The sequence below is a fragment of the Staurois parvus genome, unplaced genomic scaffold (assembly GCF_062004578.1).
Source record: "Staurois parvus isolate SC_StPar_1 unplaced genomic scaffold, SC_StPar_1.0 ptg000708l, whole genome shotgun sequence".
In the NCBI taxonomy this organism is placed as follows: Eukaryota; Metazoa; Chordata; class Amphibia; order Anura; family Ranidae; genus Staurois; species Staurois parvus.
Genome location: NW_028318504.1, coordinates 12,296,825 through 12,319,284, shown reverse-complemented (window position 1 = coordinate 12,319,284; position 22,460 = coordinate 12,296,825). Strand labels below are relative to the sequence as shown.

Below are 22,460 nucleotides of genomic sequence, written 5' to 3'. Positions count from 1 at the left end.
AAACAAAACAAAAAAAAGCCTAATATATATACCGCCATTTGTAAATGCTATAACTTTCACATAGTTTACAGGTATTGGGATTTTTTTAGCAAAGACATGTCGCAGAATGCATTTTGCCCTAAATGTATGACGAAATTTGATTTTTAAATTTTTTTTCTGCAGCCATGAGCTTGGTATCTATTTAAAAAACTGTTGATGGGCTTTCAGATGAAAGTGATTTGGGCGGCTCTAGAGCAGCTTTATCACTTTTATGGGGCTCTGAAAGTGTGACCCACCCTTCCCGCCCTACCAGCAGCTCATATGAAGTTCCTGGGCTTTCCCATTCCTTACAAGGGCCCAGGTCTGTGGCAAATGGCTCTTACAGTGAGAACATTTGATCGGAAAACAATCCCCGATTCCCTCTGCGACTAAAGAATCACGAAACGGTGTATTAGGTCACCTCTGGGTTCACAGCTGTCATTGCCCAATTACTGTAGCTGAGGATGCAGCTAACCAAGCATGATCTGTGCTTGATTAGCTGAAGTGGAGAGCAGGCGAGACATTGGGGGTCTAATAGACCTCTGATGTCTCCATAAAGAGAACCCGTCACCTGCCCATGCTATTACATAGGGCTTGTTACCTGCCCATGCTATTACATAGGGCCTGTTACCTGCCCATGCTATTACATAGGGCCTCCCGCCCTACCAGCAGCTCAAACAATGGTTCCTGGACTTTCCCATTCCTTCCAAGAGCCCAGGTCTGTGACAAATGACTCCTACAGTGACAACATTTGATTGGAAAACAACCCTAATTCCCTCTGCGACTAATTAATCAGGAATCGGTGTGTATTACGTCACCTCTGGGTTCACAGCTGTCTTTACCCAGCTATTGCAGCCGAGGATGCAGCTAATCAAGCATGATCTGTGCTTGATTAGTTGCAGTGGAGGGCAGGCGAGACATTGGGGGTCTAATAGACCTCCAATGTCTCCATAAAGAGAACCTGTCACCTGCCCAGGCTATTACATAGGGCCCGTCACCTGCCCGGGCTAATACATAGGGCCCCCGTGATAGCAGTAAAAAACAAGGCAAAGTGACGCACCTGTACAGTTCCGAGTTTGAGGGCATGCCACCCTGCCAGCACCTGCTTTGACTGTAAATAGCAGAAGCCTGTCAGCAAGTCCCAGCCAATGATTTACGGACCTGCTGATCGGCTGTGTCCAATCATAGCCCAGAACTCTGTGTTGACAATCAACACAAAGCTCTCTATAGAGGGAGCGGTCTCTCTGTTTCTCTCTCCTGATCATCCAATGCAAAGCAGGGATGAAAAACTAAGAGATCATTAGTAAAAAGCAACACACTTTCCACACAATTAGGCACACATTTAACCCCAGCCAGTGTCATTAGTACAGTAACAGTATTATCACTGATCACTGTATTAATGTCACTGGTTATGTCTGTAAGTCCCCCCCCCCCCAAGTGTCAGTTAGCGACACACAGTCCCATTATATGTCTCTGGTCACTATAGTATAACATTTTTTTCCAGTATATCAGTATATACTGTATACCATAGTTTGTAGACACTAGAATTTTAAAGCAAATAAATCAATATACACCTATTGGGATTTTTTAAAATCAAAGACATGTAGCAGAATACATTTTGGCCGAAATATATAAAGAATTTAGATTTTTTCACTTTTTTATTAGATATGTTTTGTAGCAAAAAGTAAAAAATAAAGGTTTTTTTTCAAAATTTTTGGTCTTTTTTAATTTATATCTTAAATAATACAAAACCCAATGGTGATCAAACATCACCAAAAAAAAGCTCCCTATGTGTGAAAAAAATTATATACATTTTGCTTGGGTACAGTGTTGCATGACTGTGCAATTACCAGTTAAAGTAGCGCAATGCTAAATAGCGAAAAATGGCCTGGGTCATGAAGAGATTAAAATCTTCTGGAGTTTAAGTGGTTACAAAATTATATAATATAAATAAAAATAAGTAAAGCACCCCTGTGACCCGCTTACACTCCACAATTCAGTGGCACAGCATAGGGTGAGCACACCTATCTAGACGTAACACCGGAATGAGAGCAGCAGTTCTAGGGCCATAGTTCATGGTTAACTCTAAATGATAACCTCTAAAGCAGTGGTTCTCAACCTTCCTAATGCCACGACCCTTTAATACAGTTCCTCATGTTGTGGTGACCCCCCACCATAAAATTATTTACCCAGCAATTATAATTCATGAGTGTCGTTTTACCTCCAATACTGCTGCTTTCAACACAGTAGCTGCTTTCTACACAGCAGCTGCTTTCTACACAGTAGCTGCTCTTTACACATTGGTATTATGTGTTTTCCGATGGTCTTAGGTGACCCCTGTGAAAGGGACCCCCAAAGGGGTCGCGACCCACAGGTTGAGAACCACTGCTCTAAAGGCTCTTAAATTGTCACCTATGGAGAATTTTGGGTACCATAGTTTTTTTGCGATATCACAGGCTTGCTTGATCTCAACCCCTTGGCGCCGGCACCTCCCGGCCCTTTAAGGGTTTCAAAAGACGGGGGGCGGGCGGGGTTTTAGGGTCATGTGACAGCGAATCACGGCGGTCACATGATCGGGAAAGGTCCCGATTGCAAGAGGAGATTGGGACATTTCCGTGATTACCAGCACATTTCGATGAGTCTCAGCACATATGTTTTTCTTAATTGCACGCAAATTTTTCTGCTGCTCGGCGTCAAGGCCCAGACACCGGGAGGCCGCACATTCGTGTGCAGTCGGCGCCAAGAGGTTAAAGCTTGACGTGCTTGGTATCTATTTACTCACAATTTCTTCTCTTGGATGAAGTGGAGAGGAGGGGTGGTGATGTCACACTCTCCTCCTCAGCCAATCAGAGAATGATTTGCATTCATTCAGAAATTACAAAGCATTCTCTGAATGGTGCCTGTGCTGAGTGGTCAACCTCCTGTGGTAACAATGCACCAGGCCAGCCACTCAGCATGGGACTTGGAAGCAAGTGGAGATCACTGGAGTAGTGGTGTCTACTACAGTGATTTCCAGCTTCAAGGGACATCGGCCAGATATGGTATTTACTGAACATAGTTATATTGGTCCAAGCTGGACCAAAGTAACAACATATAAAATGTCCATACTTGGAACTCATCTTCAAGTACTGTGGAACCCAAACATGTACCATTCCCTGAGAAGTACCGGAGATACGAGAACAATGTCCTTTCTGTATTAAAGCAGCGGGCACATATTCTTCATGGCCTCTTCCCGCTACCCTGAGGGTACAGCCACTCCACTCCCACTATAGAGCAGAACATCCTTTCCCTCCTCTTACTCACTGAATACTTTCAGGTGGGTGCTTTTTACTGCCATCCTGATGTTATAACAGAACACTGTTCTTTCTGATCGGCCAAGCCTGACCCCTATAGTTAAATAGGGAATACACATTTCCAGTTCATAAAGTGCTATCAAATTTAAAGTCATTTTTATGTGACCTTCACATTTTACATGCTTACTTTTTCATATATTTTTTGTACTGTATAATGATAAAGGCCAACTCCAGTCTTGGGATTTCCTCAGCTTGCCCCTCCATTCCCAATAAAGCATGCCCTGACCCTTTTCTAAATTAAAAATCTTATACCAGGTGTCTTCAGTCCACTGTATTGGTGTCATGGGTCCTGTTTGCCTTTTCTTTTCTCCAGCATTCTGCTTATCCTAAGTGTTGCAGAGAGCAGCTTTTCGCTACATAATTCCCTGGTAAGTCAAGGGTTGCAGTAGAACCATGATGCCCTTGGCCTATAGAATGATGCCTTTGGCCCCTAGGAAGTGGGATGAAGGGCCTGTTTTGATGGGCCTTGGGCTTGTGTTAATGGTATCATTGTGAGAATCCACGATGCTCTTGGCCCATAGGAAGTGGGTTGAAGACCTTGTGTTGAGGGGCTTTAGGCTTGTGTTGATGGCTGCATTTTAAGAAGTCATGATGCCCTTGGCCCATAGGAAGTGGGTTGAAGGGCCTGTGTCAATGAACTTTGGGCTTGTGTTGATGGCATCAGCTTGAAAACCTTCTGGATCTTATCAGAATTCATTGAAAGGGGCATTTGACCAGTAGTTGACCTCCTTCTGATCTACCTTTGACATGTTTCAAGCAGGTTTTGCATTTGAATAGAAGACTGTTCACACAGGCCTGCAAAGTGTTGGGTGTCCTTCAACCAGGAAGTGGCCATCACCTCCGCAGGTAAGTCCACAGGGTCATTGATGATTAGATGTAAGTGTTAAAATAACAGTTAGTAGGTATTACCTTTACCTGTACCAGGCCGCTGCTGGTACCATGTGATCGCTGTGACCAATCACAGCAGATCACAAGGCAATTGTACACAATGAATGGATTGCATTCATACCATTCATTCATTCATTGTGTATTATTGTGTTGATCTCTGTGAGTGGTCACAGTGATCACATGGTGCAGACAGGGCCAATCACAGCCATCTGTACCATGTGATTAGCTGTGGCCAATCAAAGCTAATTACAATAGTACACACTGGATGAATGGATTTCATTCAGAATAAATGGTTGCTTACAATAGTGATTGGCATTGTTATAAACAATCATAGTGTGTAAAATAAAAATAAAATCTGATCACCTCCATAAAGTAGTACAGAATTACTATGGTAACACTTTATTGCACTGTTAAAAAAAAAAGAAAAAAAATGTAATAGAAAAGATAAAAATGGAAAAAAAAACAAATATTTTTTTTTTTCCACATAGTGTCCTCAGTCAGTATCTCTGATCTCTGCCACATCAGTTATATGATAACACTTCTACACTGTATGGGAAAAAAAACAATGTAAAAAAAAAAAAACTTTTTTTAATGCCTCCGTTTTTCAAAAATTGTGACAAAAATCACAACTTCAAAAAAAGCGCCATGCCTCTTACTAAATACCTACAGTATACTTTCCAAAAAGGGGTAATTTGGGGGATAGCTGTACTGTCCTGGCGTTTTCACTATGACAATACATTGGGATTAATCAATTTTCAGATATATATCTCATAGTTTGTAGACTCTATAACACTGGTGTCAAACTGGCGGCCCTCCAACTGAGCAAAACTACAATTCCCATGAGGCAAGATTGATAGTTACAAGCATGACTCCCAAAGACAGAGGCATGTAGTTTCGCAACAGCTGGAGGGCCACCAGTTTGACACCCCTGCACTATAACTTTCCTACAGACTAAATCAGGGTTTCTTAACCAGGGTTTCTCCAGAGGTTGCTAGGGGTTCCTTGAGCACAGGGGCGGACTGCCCATTTGGAAACTCGGGCACTGCCCGAGGGCCCGGGGTCATCAGGGGGCCCCATGAGATGCCCCTGGTACCTTTTTCATAGGTTTTTTGAGTTTGGGCAAGGACACAGGGGCCCCATGATCCCCTATTGCCCGGGGGCCCCATGAGTTGTCAGTCCGCCCCTGCTTGAGCAATCAGCAATTTTTGCCTCGCAAATAAGTTCCCACTGACCCCATTGATCTTTTTATATTGTAAAGCGCTAAGCAAACTGTTGGCGCTATATAAATCCTGTATAATAATAATAATAATCTTTTTTAGCCATCTGTAAGGGGGTAATTCTTCCCAATGATCACAAGTGTAAGGAGCATTCTTACCTCTGAGTATCACACTAATGTACCTTGAGTCATGAGCACCATGATCTAGTCATTTTTAGCAGGGGTTCCCTGAGACCGGAAAGTTATGTCAAGGGTTCCTCTGTGTTGAAAGGCTGGACTTGATAATAAACACTGATTTGGGTTATTTTCTTTTTTTTCAAGATATGTAGCAAAATACATTTTGGCCTAAATTTATGAAAATATTATTAATTTGCTAAATTTTATAACAGAAACGAAGAAAACATGTTTTTCAAAATATGTATATATAAAGTGCAGCGCTAAAAATGAACAAAAAACAATGTTGAAAATCAATAGAAAGTCAATGCAATAATGAATGGGTATAGATGAATGACCCTTAATTAATTCAGAACCCTACATATATAAATATATATGAGTTCAGATGGAAATGTGATCCAAAAAGTCAATAAAGTGACTATAGTGCTCAGGTGCCATTAGGGTCCGGTATCCGTGCAATAATGGTAAAGGTAATGCGCACTCACCGGGCGCGCATGTTATATGCGCTTTTTAGTGTAAAAATTCCAGATGTCATCTGATAGTGGGTGGTCCTCCCTCTACTGTTGGGTAGTATGAAGCTGGTGTGGGTGGTCCTCTTTCTTTAGGGGTCCTCCTATATTCCTGGTGGGTAGTATCCCTCTGGGTGGGCAGACTTTCACTGTGTGGCAATGATCCGTCCAGGAAATCGGTCTGTGGATTAAAGTACTCCCCCAGGGGACGACAGAGATACTTCCATAGTGTAGTAGATGAAGGGACGTATTTGTCCCATGTTTTTAATTGCGTGTATCATCTGATTAAAAACTTAAAACTCTTTTTTTTTTTTGGTTTGAGTCAAAATATTAGTTGTTATCAACAAACAACAAATGGATCTAGCTTTTTGCCAATTATTTCATGAAATGGCTTAGTTACAGCAACTGAAGTGTACGAACTTTAAAAACAAAAAAATTGATTCTTTTGGCGTTCCAAAATCTTACGGTCCTCAAAGGGTTAAAAGCTTTATTAAGATGCATCGAGGTAAAAACAGAAATGGTTGCAGACAGTGATCGGTGAGGACTAACCATCTGGTGTAGTAAGATGGCCACCGGAGCTCCACGTGACGTCACGGCGTGGCGTGGCTCCTCCTGACGCGTATCGTGCTCAAGCAAAATATTTGGCCATTTTTTGTTTATTTGGCAAAAAATTTAAAACCCAGGGGTGATCAAATGCCACCAAAGAAAGTTCTATATGTGTGAAAAAATTTTACAAATGACATTTACATAAAGTGTTGCATGACCGCGCAATTGTGATTCAACGAGTGACAGCGCCGCAAGCTGAAAATTGGCTTTCGCAGGAAGGGGGTGAAAGTGGTTGAACCCAATCCTTATACATAAATGTGAAATGGTTAAAATACTAGAGATAGGTGTTACCTTATACCAAAAATTGAAGATCTCAAAGTTGCAGGGGCTGATGAGAACAGAGCATATTCATGAGGATAAAGAATGAATCATTAAAGGGGAATTGTACAGACGGAATATTGTGTTTTTACTGTGAAATGATGATGAGGTTTATACTTTCGTCCTCGTCTGTGTTGCCTTGTTAGCACCGGGTTTATTACAAGCTCTGAATTAATAAAAATGGTTTGTAGTCAAGTCTGTAAGATGAGAGCTGTCAATCACGGCCCGGCGTCTTCCCCAGAGTTCACCCCACCAGCTTCCTGTGTAATACAGCTGTAGCGGCGGATCAATATTGATCACGGCCAGCAGACATGAATTAGCTGCGCGTGTGAAGGAAGTCTGTTTAAAGTACAATAGGATTGCCCGTGTCACTTACAATACGTGTCATCGAAGGCTTGTGAGATGAAGCGTCACCACCTGTGTCCCCATCCACGCCGGCCTTTCCCTGGGGCCTCTCCGTGTATGCTTTATGAGATATCACATTTAATCCTCCCACCGTTGGACCTTGTTTATCGTGGCGTGATTACTACGTAACTTCTTTGAATTAACATCAATCGATAGATTCCTCCACAGTCCCCAAACAATTTCCCCGCTGCTGAATGGTAATGTAGCGCATTGCATGCCTACAAAAGTTTGTTGCCGACTTTACAAACAAATCTTTTTTTTTTGTCTTTGTGTAGAAGCTGGCTGTGTAATATCAGGACACAACAAAACTTTCAGAGGAAAAAAACAAAAAAAGCTTTCATTGAAATACATTCCTCAGTAGCCACAAAGGATATAAATCCATTTTGTGTGCGCCAAAACCTTTGCATTTCCAGGTATTACCATGTAATAGTAGTGGTGACCCCATCACTGTGCTGTACATAGCCTGCGGTGACCCCATCACTGTGCTGTACATAGCCTGCGGTGACCCCATCACTGTGCTGTACATAGCCTGCGGTCACCCCATCACTGTGCTGTACATAGCCTGCGGTCACCCCATCACTGTGTTGTACCTAGCCTGCGGTGACCCCATCACTGTGCTGTACATAGCCTGCGGTGACCCCATCACTGTGCTGTACATAGCCTGCTGTCACCCCATCACTGTGCTGTACATAGCCTGCGGTCACCCTATCACTGTGCTGTACATAGCCTGCGGTCACCCCATCACTGTGTTGTACCTAGCCTGTGGTGTCCCCATCACTGTGCTGTACATAGCCTGTGGTGTCCCCATCACTGTGCTGTACATAGCCTGTGGTGACCCCATCACTGTGCTGTATCTAGCCTGTGGCGACACCATCACTGTGCTGTACATAACCTGTGGTGACACCATCACTGTGCTTTGCCTAGCCTGTGGCGACACCATCACTGTGCTGTACATAGCCTGTGGTGACCCCATCACTGTGCTGTACATAGCCTGTGGTGACCCCATCACTGTGCTGTACATAGCCTGTGGTGACCACATCACTGTGCTGTACATAGCCTGTGGTGACACCATCACTGTGCTGTACATAACCTGTGGTGACACCATCACTGTGCTTTACCTAGCCTGTGGTGACCCCATCACTGTGCTGTACATAGCCTGTGGGGACCCCATCACTGTGCTGTACATAGCCTGTGGGGACCCCATCACTGTGCTGTACATAGCCTGTGGGGACCCCATCACTGTGCTGTACATAGCCTGTGGGGACCCCATCACTGTGCTGTACATAGCCTGTGGTGACCCCATCACTGCGCTGTACATAGCCTGTGGTGACCCCATCACTGCGCTGTACATAACCTGTGGTGACCCCATCACTGCGCTGTACATAGCCTGTGGTGACCCCATCACTGCGCTGTACATAGCCTGTGGTGACCCCATCACTGCGCTGTACCTAGCCTGTGGTGACCCCATCACTGCGCTGTACCTAGCCTGTGGTGACCCCATCACTGCGCTGTACCTTGCCTGTGGTGACACCATCACTGCGCTGTACCTTGCCTGTGGTGACACCATCACTGCGCTGTACCTAGCCTGTGGTGACACCATCACTGCGCTGTACCTAGCCTGTGGTGACACCATCACTGCGCTGTACCTAGCCTGTGGTGACACCATCACTGCGCTGTACCTAGCCTGTGGTGACATCATTACTGTGCTGTACATAGCCAGTGGGGACCCCATCACTGTTCTGTACCTTGCCTGTGGGGACCCCATCACTGTGCTGTACATAGCCTGTGGGGACCCCATCACTGTGCTGTACCTTGCCTGTGCAGAGAGCAGAGCTGTGCGAGGTGCCCAGCAAGCTCCACCCACTATAGGCTGCCCGCAGAACACTACAGGAGGGGGCGGGGACAAGATCAGGCCACCCTGCACAAGGAGAGAGAGCAGCATTGACCGGTCTTTAATACAGGAAACTCCTGTGCAGAGGAATAAACAGGAGCTGAATTAGGCCTCATTTACACAGGTGAGTGAAGGGTGGTAACAAAAAGGATGCTTAAGTTGCATTTTCTGCAGCCCCCACTCAGACCACAAATTAACATGACCAGGGCCCATGTTAGTACACATGACCACAATGCCAAGCAGGTTAAATTTATACCACCTGATGCATTTGGCAGGCAATACCACCACCAAACGTGACCCATTCAAGTGCATGGAGCCACACCACAACCACATGTCAAACGCTTGGCTCACAGTTGCTTCCCCGGCAGAGATCGTTACCCATCTAAATGAGTCCTTACTGCCAGGGCTGGGACAAGGGGTGGGCAGGAGGGGCAGCTGCCCTGAGCGCAGTGGTATCATGTGAGGTGGGGGGCACCGCATGGAAAGTTCCTACCTGCAAGCTCACAAGAGTAGTGACAACAGCTTCATTACTTCTGTCAGCTTGGCGCTGGAGGAGACAAGCCAGATCTGGAGAGGAAGAGAGAGCCGGAAGGAGAGGCAGGTTGTGCTCTCTCTCCCCTCCAGCTCCTCCTTCTGTCGCTACAGTTTGTACTCGCTGGGTTTGGGTTATTTAAGTGTAGCCAGGTGCTAGGCGACAGCAATATGGGGAAGGAGACATTGCCTTTTATTCTTCTCTCTCTACTGAGATACTAATGTTATGCTGCCCCATCTTCCTCTGGCCAGCAAGGGAAGACCTAAAGCCAAGGAAACACATAGACCTCTCTACAGAGCACTGAGAATCCTGGAAGTTGTAGTATGAGATGGCAGCCCTATAATGGCTACACTATTATGGTTACACTACAGATCACAGTGTGCAGTAGGAAGAGTGCAGAGATGATTTTTATAAACTGACCGGGAAGGTTTGTCCTCTTGGCAGTTAGAGTGAGAGAACCTCTGCCTGGATATTCACCTACCAGTGGAGATCCGAGCCTGAGACTGGGAGTGAGGACACCCAGAGGAAGAGCAGCAACGCCCACATCACAGCAACTGCACCGCTGACACATTGAGACTGGAGGGTCCACTTACTCTCTGTTTCTCATAGCTCATCATTGGAGGCTTTTGGGGAGAGATCAAGGGGGTCCCCCTTCTACAGCAAGGTCACTGCAGCATCCCAGGGACTGGTGAGAGGGCTATTCATCCATTGTTGATACTGCTAGCAGGAGTAAGCCTGTCACGATCAGGGGTCAGGCTCAAAGACCAGTTGCTATAGCAGTGGAAAGGCTTACCTGAAACCAACAGGATAGGTACACAGGCAGGTCACCGCGGCGGAGGAGTGGGATCACCGAGGTGCGGAGTCTAAGTACCAACCGGTGTTCACCAGAGCTCCTAATGGTGGAGATGGATTTGGCCGCATGTTAGCACCAGGTCAAGGTCCTTGGGATCACCCCACCAGGAGGTGAGCAAGTGGAGGTCCAGTAGCGTATAACCAGGTAAGGATCCAACAGAAGCGTGGTAAGTAAACAAGCCAAGGTCGGTAAGGAGCAGTCGCAGGTTGGGATCAGGAAGAAGCGTAGTTGAGAACAAGCCAAGGGTCAATAACGAGTGATAGCAAAATACGGATGATAAGGAGCACGATACTGGCTGGAGAGCACAATAATCTGGCAAACAGGAAGTGTAGAGACATGGCTTATATCAGGAAGTTCATGGGAGGAGCAAGGGGTTCAAGGTTCATGATAAACAAGGTCAAGGTAGGATCATCTAAATAATTGTCAAGGGAGCTGTCCAGCATTCCAGGTGGCTCAGCAAGAAGAAACATTGCCACTCACTGCAGAAGGCCCAGGTTCGGACCCAGGCTCTGACAAAGCCACTGAGAGCAGGACACCAAGTATACCCAATCCATACTGCACCCATACTTCACTCTATGTTACTCCTATTCCACACCAAGACTGCACCTATACCACATTATACAGAGCCTTTACCACATCCACCTTGCACCTTTGCCGACTCTTTACCAAACCTATACTGTACCTATACTGCATGCAGGTTAACTGGGACTGTTGTTAAGTGTACCAACACACTTAAAGGGCCCCAATGAGAGCCGGCAGAAGAACATCTCAAAGCACTGCCCCACCCATAATAATTTTTCTGCAAGCCCCCTTTGTTTCCCTGCCCCTCCACTACCATTGTCCTTTCCCTTAGGACAGTGCATACCCCATCAATCTAGAACTAGCATTGCTGCCATTGCTGCCAGCACTATAAAAAAAACTTTACAACTGCTCACTGCCGCACGTGAGATGGTCTTGCTACTGGTTATGCTGATCTAGATGCCAAATGTCATCTTATGCCTAGTCCTGTTAATCACTGTGTATGCTACATTGTGTTGTTACCATTGTTAATCCATTTTATGTTTGCCTAGTTACCAACCATTATGGGTGACAATATATTAAGTTTGCCTTTGTACTTGGTTTGGTGCCTGTTTTCTTTGATATAGAACTACAATTGGGTAATAAGTATTACTTTCAGCAATTTCCTGTGATACAGGGCTGGATCTAGGGGGATGCTGGGGTGGGCTGTGCCCCCCCTCCCCCCCAGATTTTAGTCATGCCCCCCAAGGTCTCTGAGAGTGCATTCACTGATCCATGAGTCAGTCTGATACAGACAGTTGATGTAAAGAGGCACACTGATGGGGACAATCCATGTAAGGGGGCATGTGATGGGAACACCTGATGTAAGGGGACACTCTAATGGGGATAACTAATCAAATGTAAGGGGGCACTCTGGTGGGGACACTGATGTAAAGGGGTGTTCTGATGGGGACACCGATGTAAGGGGGTACTCTGATTGGGAGACATGATGCAAGGGGGCACTTTAATTGGGACAACTGATGTAAGAGAATACTCAAATGAGGACCCTGATGTATGGGAGCACACTGATGGGGACCCTGGTATAAGGGGGTACTCTGATGGGAATCTGAAATAAAGGGGTACCCTGATGAGGGCTCCTGTTGTAAATAGGGACTAAGATAGGTACATCTGAATTAAGGAGGCACAGGCTCTGTTTAATGACCCTAATCCAGTGACAGCCTAATACATACCAGTGTTTCTCAGGTCATGACACTGTATGACAGACTGTCAATGACTCACACAATGTTGTTATTATGCCCCCTGGCTTTTTTTTTACTGCACCCCCAGATCTGCTGTGATATTGTGTGTTTGTACACAAAAACCTGGTGCTTCAGAGGGACTGAGGTTCTTGAGAAGGTTGAGGCAAAGAACAGAGGACCCAGCCTATCCAGCAGCTCCAGGGGTAGGGCTACATAAGGTATGGAATCTATTTATCAAAAAAAAAAATTTGCTTTGAAAATGCCTCAGCGTTCACACAAATAATCCCCTTACTGCATCTAATATGTGTATTTCCTAAGATCAGCTCCATCTAGTGGTCATAATACAGTATATTCCTGATTGCTGTATTTCAGGAAAATACCAAATTGTAGCCAATAGATGGAGCTAATGATCACTGGAATTACACATTATTATAATATTATATAGGATTTATATAGCGCCAACAGTTTGCACAGCGCTTTACAAAATGAAGGCAGACATTACAGTTACAATACAATTTGGTACAAGAAGAAACAGAGGGCCCGGCTCTTTAGAGCTTACAATCTAGGAGGAGATAAAAAAACATACGGGGATTATTTGCAATGGTGACTGTGTGACTACCGTGGCATTCTCAGAGAAAATGTATAGAAACAGACCCCTTTGTGTCTGTTACTGCTGTTTATCACTGCTGCTTGTGGAATGAGTCATCAGTGACCCCTAAAACATTGCATTGATTGGTGCCAAATAATGTTCCTCTTTTGTTTTCCAAAGGTGTGCTGATGATACCTTGCGTTTCTATCTGGGTGACAACACAGCAAAACAATTAGGATGGAAGGACAGAGTGTTGTCACTCTATAACAGGAAGTGCCTTCATGGCAAGATCACCTGGTATTATTCTAACAAAAGCAACAGACATCGGATTTTTGAAATGGACTTTTGTAATTATAATTCTTTGTTAAAGCTTATATCAGTTTTTAGTGATTGGGTTTACATCTACTTTATCTCTCTCCGGAAGAACCTCTTTAAATACTTGTATGTGTGCAGTTTCCGCTGGTCGCGACCGCTGTCTTTCACCTCTCTCATTAACATACCGAAGTCGGCACAATAATGGGTAATGAATACATGATTTATGAGATGCAGTCAATATACTTGATATATCGTATTATAAACTGTGAATGTGTGACCCTGATACTTCCCTGCTTCGGAAAAATCAACAGTCAAATGAAAGTCTGTCACTCTGCCAAGCTGCCGGGATCAGACGTTTGCCGGTCGCTAGACAATCATATCACGGAGTCTAGCATCATTAGCCCACAATGATAACCAGTTAGATTGTTGTTATTCAGGATAAAGCAGCCTTTCTCAACCTATTTTAAAGCGGAGCTCCACCCAAAAGGGGAAGCTCCACTTGTTTGCACCCTCCCCCCAGGGGCGGACTGACAACTCATGGGACCCCCGGGCAATAGGGGATCATGGGGCCCCTGTGTCCTTGCCCAAACTCAAAAAAGCCTATGAAAAAGGTACCAGGGGCATCTCATGGGGCCCCCTACTGACCCCAGGCCCTCAGACAGTGCCCGAGTTTTCAAATGGTCAGTCCGCCCCTGCTCCCCCCTCTACTGTCACATTTGGCACTTTTTTGGGGGGAGGAGGGAGCGGGTTTTGACAGGTACCCACTCCTACTTCCAGTTCAGATCACTCTCCCCACTTGCAGTCTTCTGGGACACTTCACAGGTCCCAGAAGACAACAGGACCAATCACAAACTGCACCACCATTCAAGCATGCGCAGCTGGAAACCGGTTGTGAAGCTGCAAGACCTCACTTCCAGTTTCCCTTAATTGCAATACCAGGAATGGCGCTGGACCCCTGAAGAGACAAGTGTCCTTATATTAAAAGTCAATATTTGTAACTTGACTTTTAATTTTTTGGGGGGAGCCTGAAGCTCCTCTTTAACATAACTTTCTGGTCTCAGGGACCCCTTCTAATAATGACTTTACATTACATGTACATTAGCATGGAGGCTAGTTAGAAGAATGTTCCTTGCAGTTGTGGTCATTGAGAAGAATCTCCCTCTTAGGGCTCATTTACCCACTTGAAAGCCCCTGCTGTTTCTCTGAGAAGCAATCCATGGTGGATTGCTTATTAGAAGACATTTGACAGGTAACTGGGAGGTGATGTGTTGCCTCCTCACTCCCTGTTTTACCTCTGTAATCCCACATCACCATGTTGCAACTGTGTGCTTTGCCTCCTTCTTTTGGTTTTCCTATGCCTTCCTAGATTAATTTCTGACTTTGGCAAGTGTTTTATTTCCTTATGCTTTTTTTTTTAACATGGAGGAACCCTTGAAATAACGTTCTGTTATCAGGGACCCCATCTAATGATGACTAGATCTACAGCTCATGGTACATTAGCATGGAGGTCAGTTGGAAGAATGTTTCTTGCACTTGTGGTCATTGGGAAAAATCTCCTTCTTAGGACTCATTTACACATCTGGAAGCCCTTGCTGCCCCTCTGAGATGTGATCCATAATAGATTACTTTTCAGAAGGCATTTGACAGGCAACGGGGAGGTGATGTGTTCTCTCCTCACTGCCTGTTTTACTCCTGTAAGGCCACACCACCATGCTGCAACCATGTACATTGCCTCCTTGTTTTGGCTTTCTTATACTTTAATTTTTATTTTATTTTCTGACTTTGACAAGTGTTTTGTTTCTTTTTGTGTTTTTCTTTGACTTGGAGGAACCCCAAAAATAACCTTCTGGCCTCAGGGACTCCATCTAATAATGACTAGATCTACAGCTCATGGTAAATTAGAGTGGCGGTGAGTTTGAAGAATGTTCTTTATACACGTAGTCATTGGAAAGAATCCCCCTATAAGAGCTCTTTTACACATATGGAAGCTCTTGCTAACCCTCTAAGAAGCAATTTGCGGTGGACAGCATTTCATAGGGCATTTGACAGGTAGTTGGGAGGTGATTTGTCACCTTCTCACCACTTATATTAAGCCTGCAAGCCCACGGGACCATGCTGGAAACACATACTGTTGCACATGGTGCAGGGTAGTTGTGGCATGACCCTATTCACTTGAATGGGCCACTTTTGACAAATGCAACAGGCGGTATTATTTTTTAAGCAAACCAAAGTCTGTGTATTGGGGGGAGTGCAATTTTGTGCAGGTAGAAAATACACAGAGTTCGGCTGCAGCAAAACTTAGAACTTGTATTACCAGAATGCTAATGTTACAAACACCCTAGCGAGAGAGCACTGCTGGGGAAATAACTCACAGTTCAATGTAGTCAGATGTAGAGGAGGAGAGGTGCTGACAACATCTGTTGCAGAGGGTGAATTGTGGCCTGGCTGGTCCAGTCCCAAAAGGGAGGTTTCTATCCAGGATTGCGAGTCCCTAGTCTTTCCCTCCTCGTCAGATGCCTTTTCCTAACGCTAGTTGCTTTCCCTACCCAGGGTGGTCTCTCTCCCTACACTAGCATTATGAACACAGCGCACCAAAACCCTGGGGCAGAGACTTAAATAGACCCTGCTGACCCAAGATAGCTGCCAAGGGTCACATGGACTCAGCGTAGCCAAACAGAACACTGCTCCATTGGCCCAGGAAACCATAGAGAAACATTGTTTCCCTTGGACTTCCTCTCCAGGTTGTGGTGCCACTCGGTTGAGCATCACCTACAGTGGAGAAAACAAACTATATCTGCCTACATGTATAACTCCTTCTGGCAACTTAAAGCAAAGCTCCACCCAAATGGAGAAGTTCCACTTTAAATACTAGTTCCCCACTCCCCATTAAGGATTGGCACCTTTGGGTAGCGGGGGAGTGGGTACCCGAAATTTACAGGTACCCAATCCCACTTCCGCTGAAATTGCAGAAGTTGTGCTCCTACCGTCCCTCCCCCGTAGTCTTCTGGGACACATGACAGGTCCCAGAAGACTACGGGGCCATTCAGGAAGTGCAGCACTACTTGCAAATGTGCAGTGGGCACCCATCTGTGAAGCTGCAAGTTGTCACAGCTGCGTGCCCACACTGAAGATGCCGGCGCCTGGAAAACCAGAAACGGGCTACGGGGAGGGCACCGCGGGATCGTGGAACAGGTAAGTGGCTGTTTTTAAAAAGCCAGAAGCTACAGCTTTTGTAGCTGTTGACTTTTATTTTTTCACAGTGCGACTGTAACTCTGCTTTAGGGGGAAGATAAAGTACTTGGGCTGGAACTGAGTTGAACTGAGAGAAGAGCTGACATGACAAGGGCATACAGAAGAAGTGGAGTTGGTCATGGTTATAGTGGTTTATTTATGAACATCAAAAAAACACCTGATTGGAGGGGTCGGGACTTAGGGGCTGGTCCTTGGTATGAAAAGGGGAGGCAAGGTCTTGTTGAAGGATCATTCGAAGCATTACCTTTTCCTGCCCTTCCTCCGCTGGACTTCTTGTGGCCACCTAATGTTTTCTTAATTTTTTTGTCTAATTTCTGACTTTAGCAAGTGTTTTGTCGCCTTATGTGCATTTATAATCTTTTGTTATTTACTATTTAAGTTAATTTGTCATAGCAGTTGGCAGAGGTCTCTGGATCTTTGAACTGTGTGCTGCTTTAAAATTTGGGAGAATTATGGGTTGGACCAATCTCAGGTATGGGTGTGCTTTCCCAACAATAAGTTACTTTGGGGTGGTGACTAGGCTTCATCTGGTGGTATATTGGTGGTTTATTGTCCCCAATGTGGTGTAGTAGCAGCTGGGGGTCTTTCAAAGGGTGGCAGGTACAGCAGGTTGTTGTGATAATATAAATGCCTTGAAAGACCTTAGACGTAGTAGGGTCAATTATACAGACATGTTGTTGTATTACATTTTTTTCTTACTTTGTATTTAATTACATTTATTGTGTCTTATTAAAGGACAACTATGGCCACTCTACTCCAATTAGTGGACTGCTGGTCATTTTAGATGAGGGAAGAGGTGAAGTTTTAGTGTTTTGGGTTGGCGGTAATTGTAAGCCACAGTATTTTGCAGTTCCTTGGTCAAAAAAGCTCATCCGCTTATTTTTTACTGCTCCCCACATCTAGGCTTTACAGATAGCTTAAAAAAATATTTGGTGTCAATAGTTACTCACCTGAGAAGCAACAATTGGTCATTGCTCAGGGAACCCCTAACAAGTTTTGTTGGAACCCTGGTTGGTATAAGGTGCCACCAAAGCAACCGAAATTGCCGAATTTTCAGAACTTGTCTCTGCCATAGGAGCAGTTCTTTTTCTAATTTTGTTTCTTAAGTTAGCTCCTTTTCAGAATGTTGCTAAACATAAAATAATTCAAATGAGTTTAGATATTTTTAGGTAGCAGATTCCCCATGTGAGAGCACATTATAAAAAAAGTGACTTGCAAGCATCGCTTGCAATTTTTTTTTTTTACAAAAACGATTCTAAAAAACCTCCGTGCAAAAAAAAAAAAAAACTTTAAAAAAAAAAACTTTTTTGCTGAATTTGGACTTTTGAGTTTCTGCTTGATGCGGTTTTCTTTGAAATCAAAGAAAATATATTAAAAAGCTTGTCAATGCAGGGTAAAGCTGAATTCAGAAAAAATGTGTGGAGGGGGCCCCACTGCTAAGTTCATTTTGCCTAGGGGATGATGAATAAGGAGACGTGCTTACCTTATCCCTTGCTACTGCAGGCTTCCATATCTTTTCCCCTAAAAGTGTTATTTTTTAATAACTTCGACACACATAGAAGTGTTTGATGCTGAAGAGGTAACCCAACAGAGATGTAAGTACCAGTACCTTCTTTAGCAAAGAAGCATTTTTTTTTTAAAGCAATGGAGTTGCTTTCATTCTTTTACTCTCAGTTTATAGATTTCTACCTATTCTGAACAATGCCTTATGCCTGATCTTCACTGTTGGTTATAGAACTATTGCAGACACTTGGTAAGCTAAAGCTACCTTTTTTTTTCCTATGGAGTTCGGTCCCCCCCCCCCCCCCCCGACCCCCCAGGGTGCAAGGCTTCTGACAGGGGCAAGATACTCTTGGTCTGTCTAGGGGGAAGCCAAGTGGATCCCAATCCTTAGAGACCTGCAAGAGTCGGACCTCCAAGTACTTAGCAAGGGTTCACCCGAACAGAGACCCCTGGTTGGGGAAAGGAAAGAGACCCGAAAACCTGCACCTTCTATCTCTGTGAATAAAAAACAAACAAACCACACGTGCCATGTAAGTTCCCATGCTAAATACACTAGGCTGACCTTCTGGCCAGTATAAAAATAGCTCCAGTCTAGCCAAGAGGCCTGCCCTAGAGGTGAGTGCATAAAAAGCAAAAGTGACATGCACCTATTGCCAGTGAAACTCAGTGGGGTCACAAACTCATAATGTTTTTCTGCAACCCCAGAGATGCGTCCACAGGTGGCACATCAATGGGTATTCCTAGCGCCTTCCAGCCCCTGGCCAGACCACTGCAGCCCCAATCCTACCAGAAAGGCATTGGCACTTAGGGAGAGTCCTGTCTTCAACTGGCGGCAAGCCTGGAAAACCAGGCCAGATTCAACCTGGGAGCAAAAGGCTCCCTCCCGCCATGAATTAGGTGAGCTAATGATCCAGTAAACACTTCAACAAGTGGTGCAACAATAGGCATAGCTGTCCAGGCAGCTGCTGTGGGGCCCAGGGTGGGATAGGACCCTAATAGGGAGATTGTTGAGGCAAATTAAATACAGAAAATATGTGTGCATGTGAAGATAACACATTTCCAGTACTGTATCATTTAGGGCTGGTTTATATCAATTCTGGTGTGCTACTGAAAACAAAATGCTGAAAGTTGAAGGTATTTTTAAAAATATATATTTTTTAAATATATTCTTCAGATTTTTTTAGCATATAAAAAAGTCATTTTAACATATATTTTTGCATATATTTGTAAATGCATTCCAAAAATGTAGATTTGTATTTTTAAAGACATACAGCATATTTGAAATGTATTTTAAAAAATATTTTTCATATATTTAGTAATAAAAATGTATTTCAACATACAGTATATATATATATACAGTATATATATATATATATATATATTTATTGAAATATATTGAATATGGCCAACATTGTAGCATTTCAAATATATGTCAATATATTTTGGAAGAATATTTTTCAAATATTTTTCAGATATATTTTTCTTCCATGTGGGTTTCTAAGTGGCCCCATGATCTGTAGTTACACCTTTGCCTGCAGTTGTGCTAAAATCAGAATTTTACAGTCATATATGATCAATGAGTTCATCTAGAAGACCCTGCCCCCTTGTATACCACAGCTGTCATCCACCAGTCTCGGTTGGGGACAAGTGAATGCACGGGACATGTTTTGGCAGCAGCATTTTTTTTCTTCAGCTGGATGGCGGTCATCGACCATTGTGATTGATATATGACGTGATTGACAAAGTATTTACAATGAGGGATATTTTTATACATTTAGGTATTTTTAATTCTAGACTACAACTTTTATTTTAGGAATAAGTGAGGGTACTATGTATCTAAAACGTATTTACATGGGGGGGGGGGATCTGGGTCCCTCCTTATTGGTAAAGGAGTCTTCAAGATAAGACCTCCACCCACAGACCCCCACAATCAACCGGCCAGGGCTGTGAGAAAGAGACCCTTGTACTCATCAGGGACAAGATGCTTTGCAGAGGGCACCCCTCTGCAAGGCACCCCCCACCATGTTCAGAGCATGTGGCCTGCTATGGTTCAGAATGACACCCACTGACATCCTTAACAACCATTGACAGTGGGAAGTGGTCATGTATAATAGCGGAAGTAATACTGCAATTATACCTGATGTTCGGCTCGAGCCAAAAAAAACTTGTATCTGCACTGAACTCTGAGCTTGTTCCTAATCCTAAACATAGTGGGCGTTTCATATCCTTAGAGACTGCCAAGAGTCTATTGGTTTCAGTTAAGATCAGTGAGACTCAACCATACTGCAAAACTACTAGACAGGAAGCATAGAATTTATATGTAATGAGCAAATGTCTTTGCCTCCATATCAGGGGCGGACTGACAACTCATGGGGCCCCCGGGCAATAGGGGATCATGGGGCCCCTGTGTCCTTGCCCAAACTCAAAAAAGCTTATGAAAAAGGTACCAGGGGCATCTCATGGGGCCCCCTACTAACCCAGGGCCCTCGGGCAGTGCCCGAGTTTCCAAAGGGGATTCCGCCCCTGCTCCATATACAGATAAAATTATGATCTCTACATAGAAACATATTTGCTCTTTATAAATCACTGACACAAATTGATAAGATTGTTGGCAATGAGCAGATCACACTCACATATACATATTTAAAATCTATAATGTCCCCATAAATATATTCCTTCCTCTAGCTGCAGCGACAACCCTGCAGCTTTTTTTTAAAGCAGACTCCTTTCCAGGCCAGTGCCAACGCAGGGATGTCTCAGATCCGCCACGCACTCTCCCCATCTCGTTATGAATCAGTGTTAACCTTTTTGTACTGTAAATTTATGCACTTTGCCAGAACTGAAAGAAAATTTTATAAATACAGCTTTAATATATTCGGTGGCAGACAGGTGTCCTCACACAACACATCTTACTTTATGTGCTCCGCATTCCTCAGACTTTATTTCATTTTTCTTGATTAACTGAATGGTAATCTCTATTTTTTTAAAGTGGTCCTTCATTCAAAAAACAAACAAACAAACAAACAAAAAAAAATGATTGCATTCCTCCTTCCCCCACCCCCTTCCTTCAAAGGGAAAAATAGCTGACATTTTTATTTGGGTGGGTTTCTTAAATTTTTTTCATCCAGCTTTCCGCTTTCCCTCCATTCTTGTCTAGGTAGGAACAACGTGCCCTGGCTTTTGAAGCTTCCAGGGATTTGCATGTAACCTATCCCAGGAGGCATTGGCTTCCACCCATTGCAGCTGGAGGGGGGCAGACCTGACACACATCATCAGGTGGCCCGACGGCCGATAATGTCACAGAAAAAGATGGCGGTGTGGGGCCTAGTGCATGGCAGCCAAGCAACGGATCACAGCAGGACAATGCTGGATCCATTGGAAGAGTGAGTATGTGAATTCAGGATAAAAGGTAAGAATAAAAGTAAAAACAAATTCACAAGGGGTATTCATTTATTTGGACATTGAAGGACTATCATACTGTTATGCGCAGTGTTATGGTCAATTTTGTTTCTTAAATAGACTCTGCCTGACCCAAGATGGCCACCAGAGTCACAATGGACAGTGGCCATCCAACTGGAATGCTTCCCTGTGACCCAGGAAACCACAGAATAATAAATTCCTCTTGAATCCTCTCCCTGTGCAATGCTGCTGCAGTTTCAGCGCCACCTGCAGTGCATCTTAGTATTGCTTTTTTTGATGTGATTTCTCATATGCAGAGCTCTGAGATCCTTCTAGGGTGAAAAACTTTTAAAAAGAGGAGAATTTGAACTTTCTAGACCCTGGATGATACCTCTCACAAAGATCATGAAAGGACTAAAAGACATTATTATTATTATTATTATTGTTATACAGTAATTATATAGCATCAAAAAGTTTGCTCAGCGCTGTACATTGTAGTGGGAGACAATACATGAGACAATACAGTAACAATACAATACACAAGGGGTTCGAGGGCCCTGCTCCTTGGAACTTACAATCTAGGAGGGAGGGGATGGTGGTACAGGAGGAAATGGATGTGGGGGATGGAGTGGTAGGAGGAGATAGGTTGTTAGGTGAGGGCGGGGTAGGTTTCCCTGAAGAGATGGGTTTTCAGGGTGCGCCTAAAGATGAGGAGGGTAGATGACAGTCTGATGGGTTGGGGTAGTGAGTTCCAGAGGATGGGGGAAGACCTGGAGAAGTCCTGGAGTCGGGCATGAGAGGAGGAGTCCAGGGAACTGGAGAGTAGAAGGTCTTGTGAGGAGCGAAGAGTACGTGTTGGGTGGTATTTGGATATCAGGTTGG

The 22,460-nt window shown here is 44.3% G+C and overlaps 1 protein-coding gene across 1 annotated transcript in view; it reads right to left on the bottom strand.

Moving 5' to 3' along the window:
• Positions 1–22,460, bottom strand: part of GFRA4 (GDNF family receptor alpha 4) — a 668,764-nt gene that overhangs the window by 178,748 nt on the left and 467,556 nt on the right. The window lies entirely within an intron of this gene.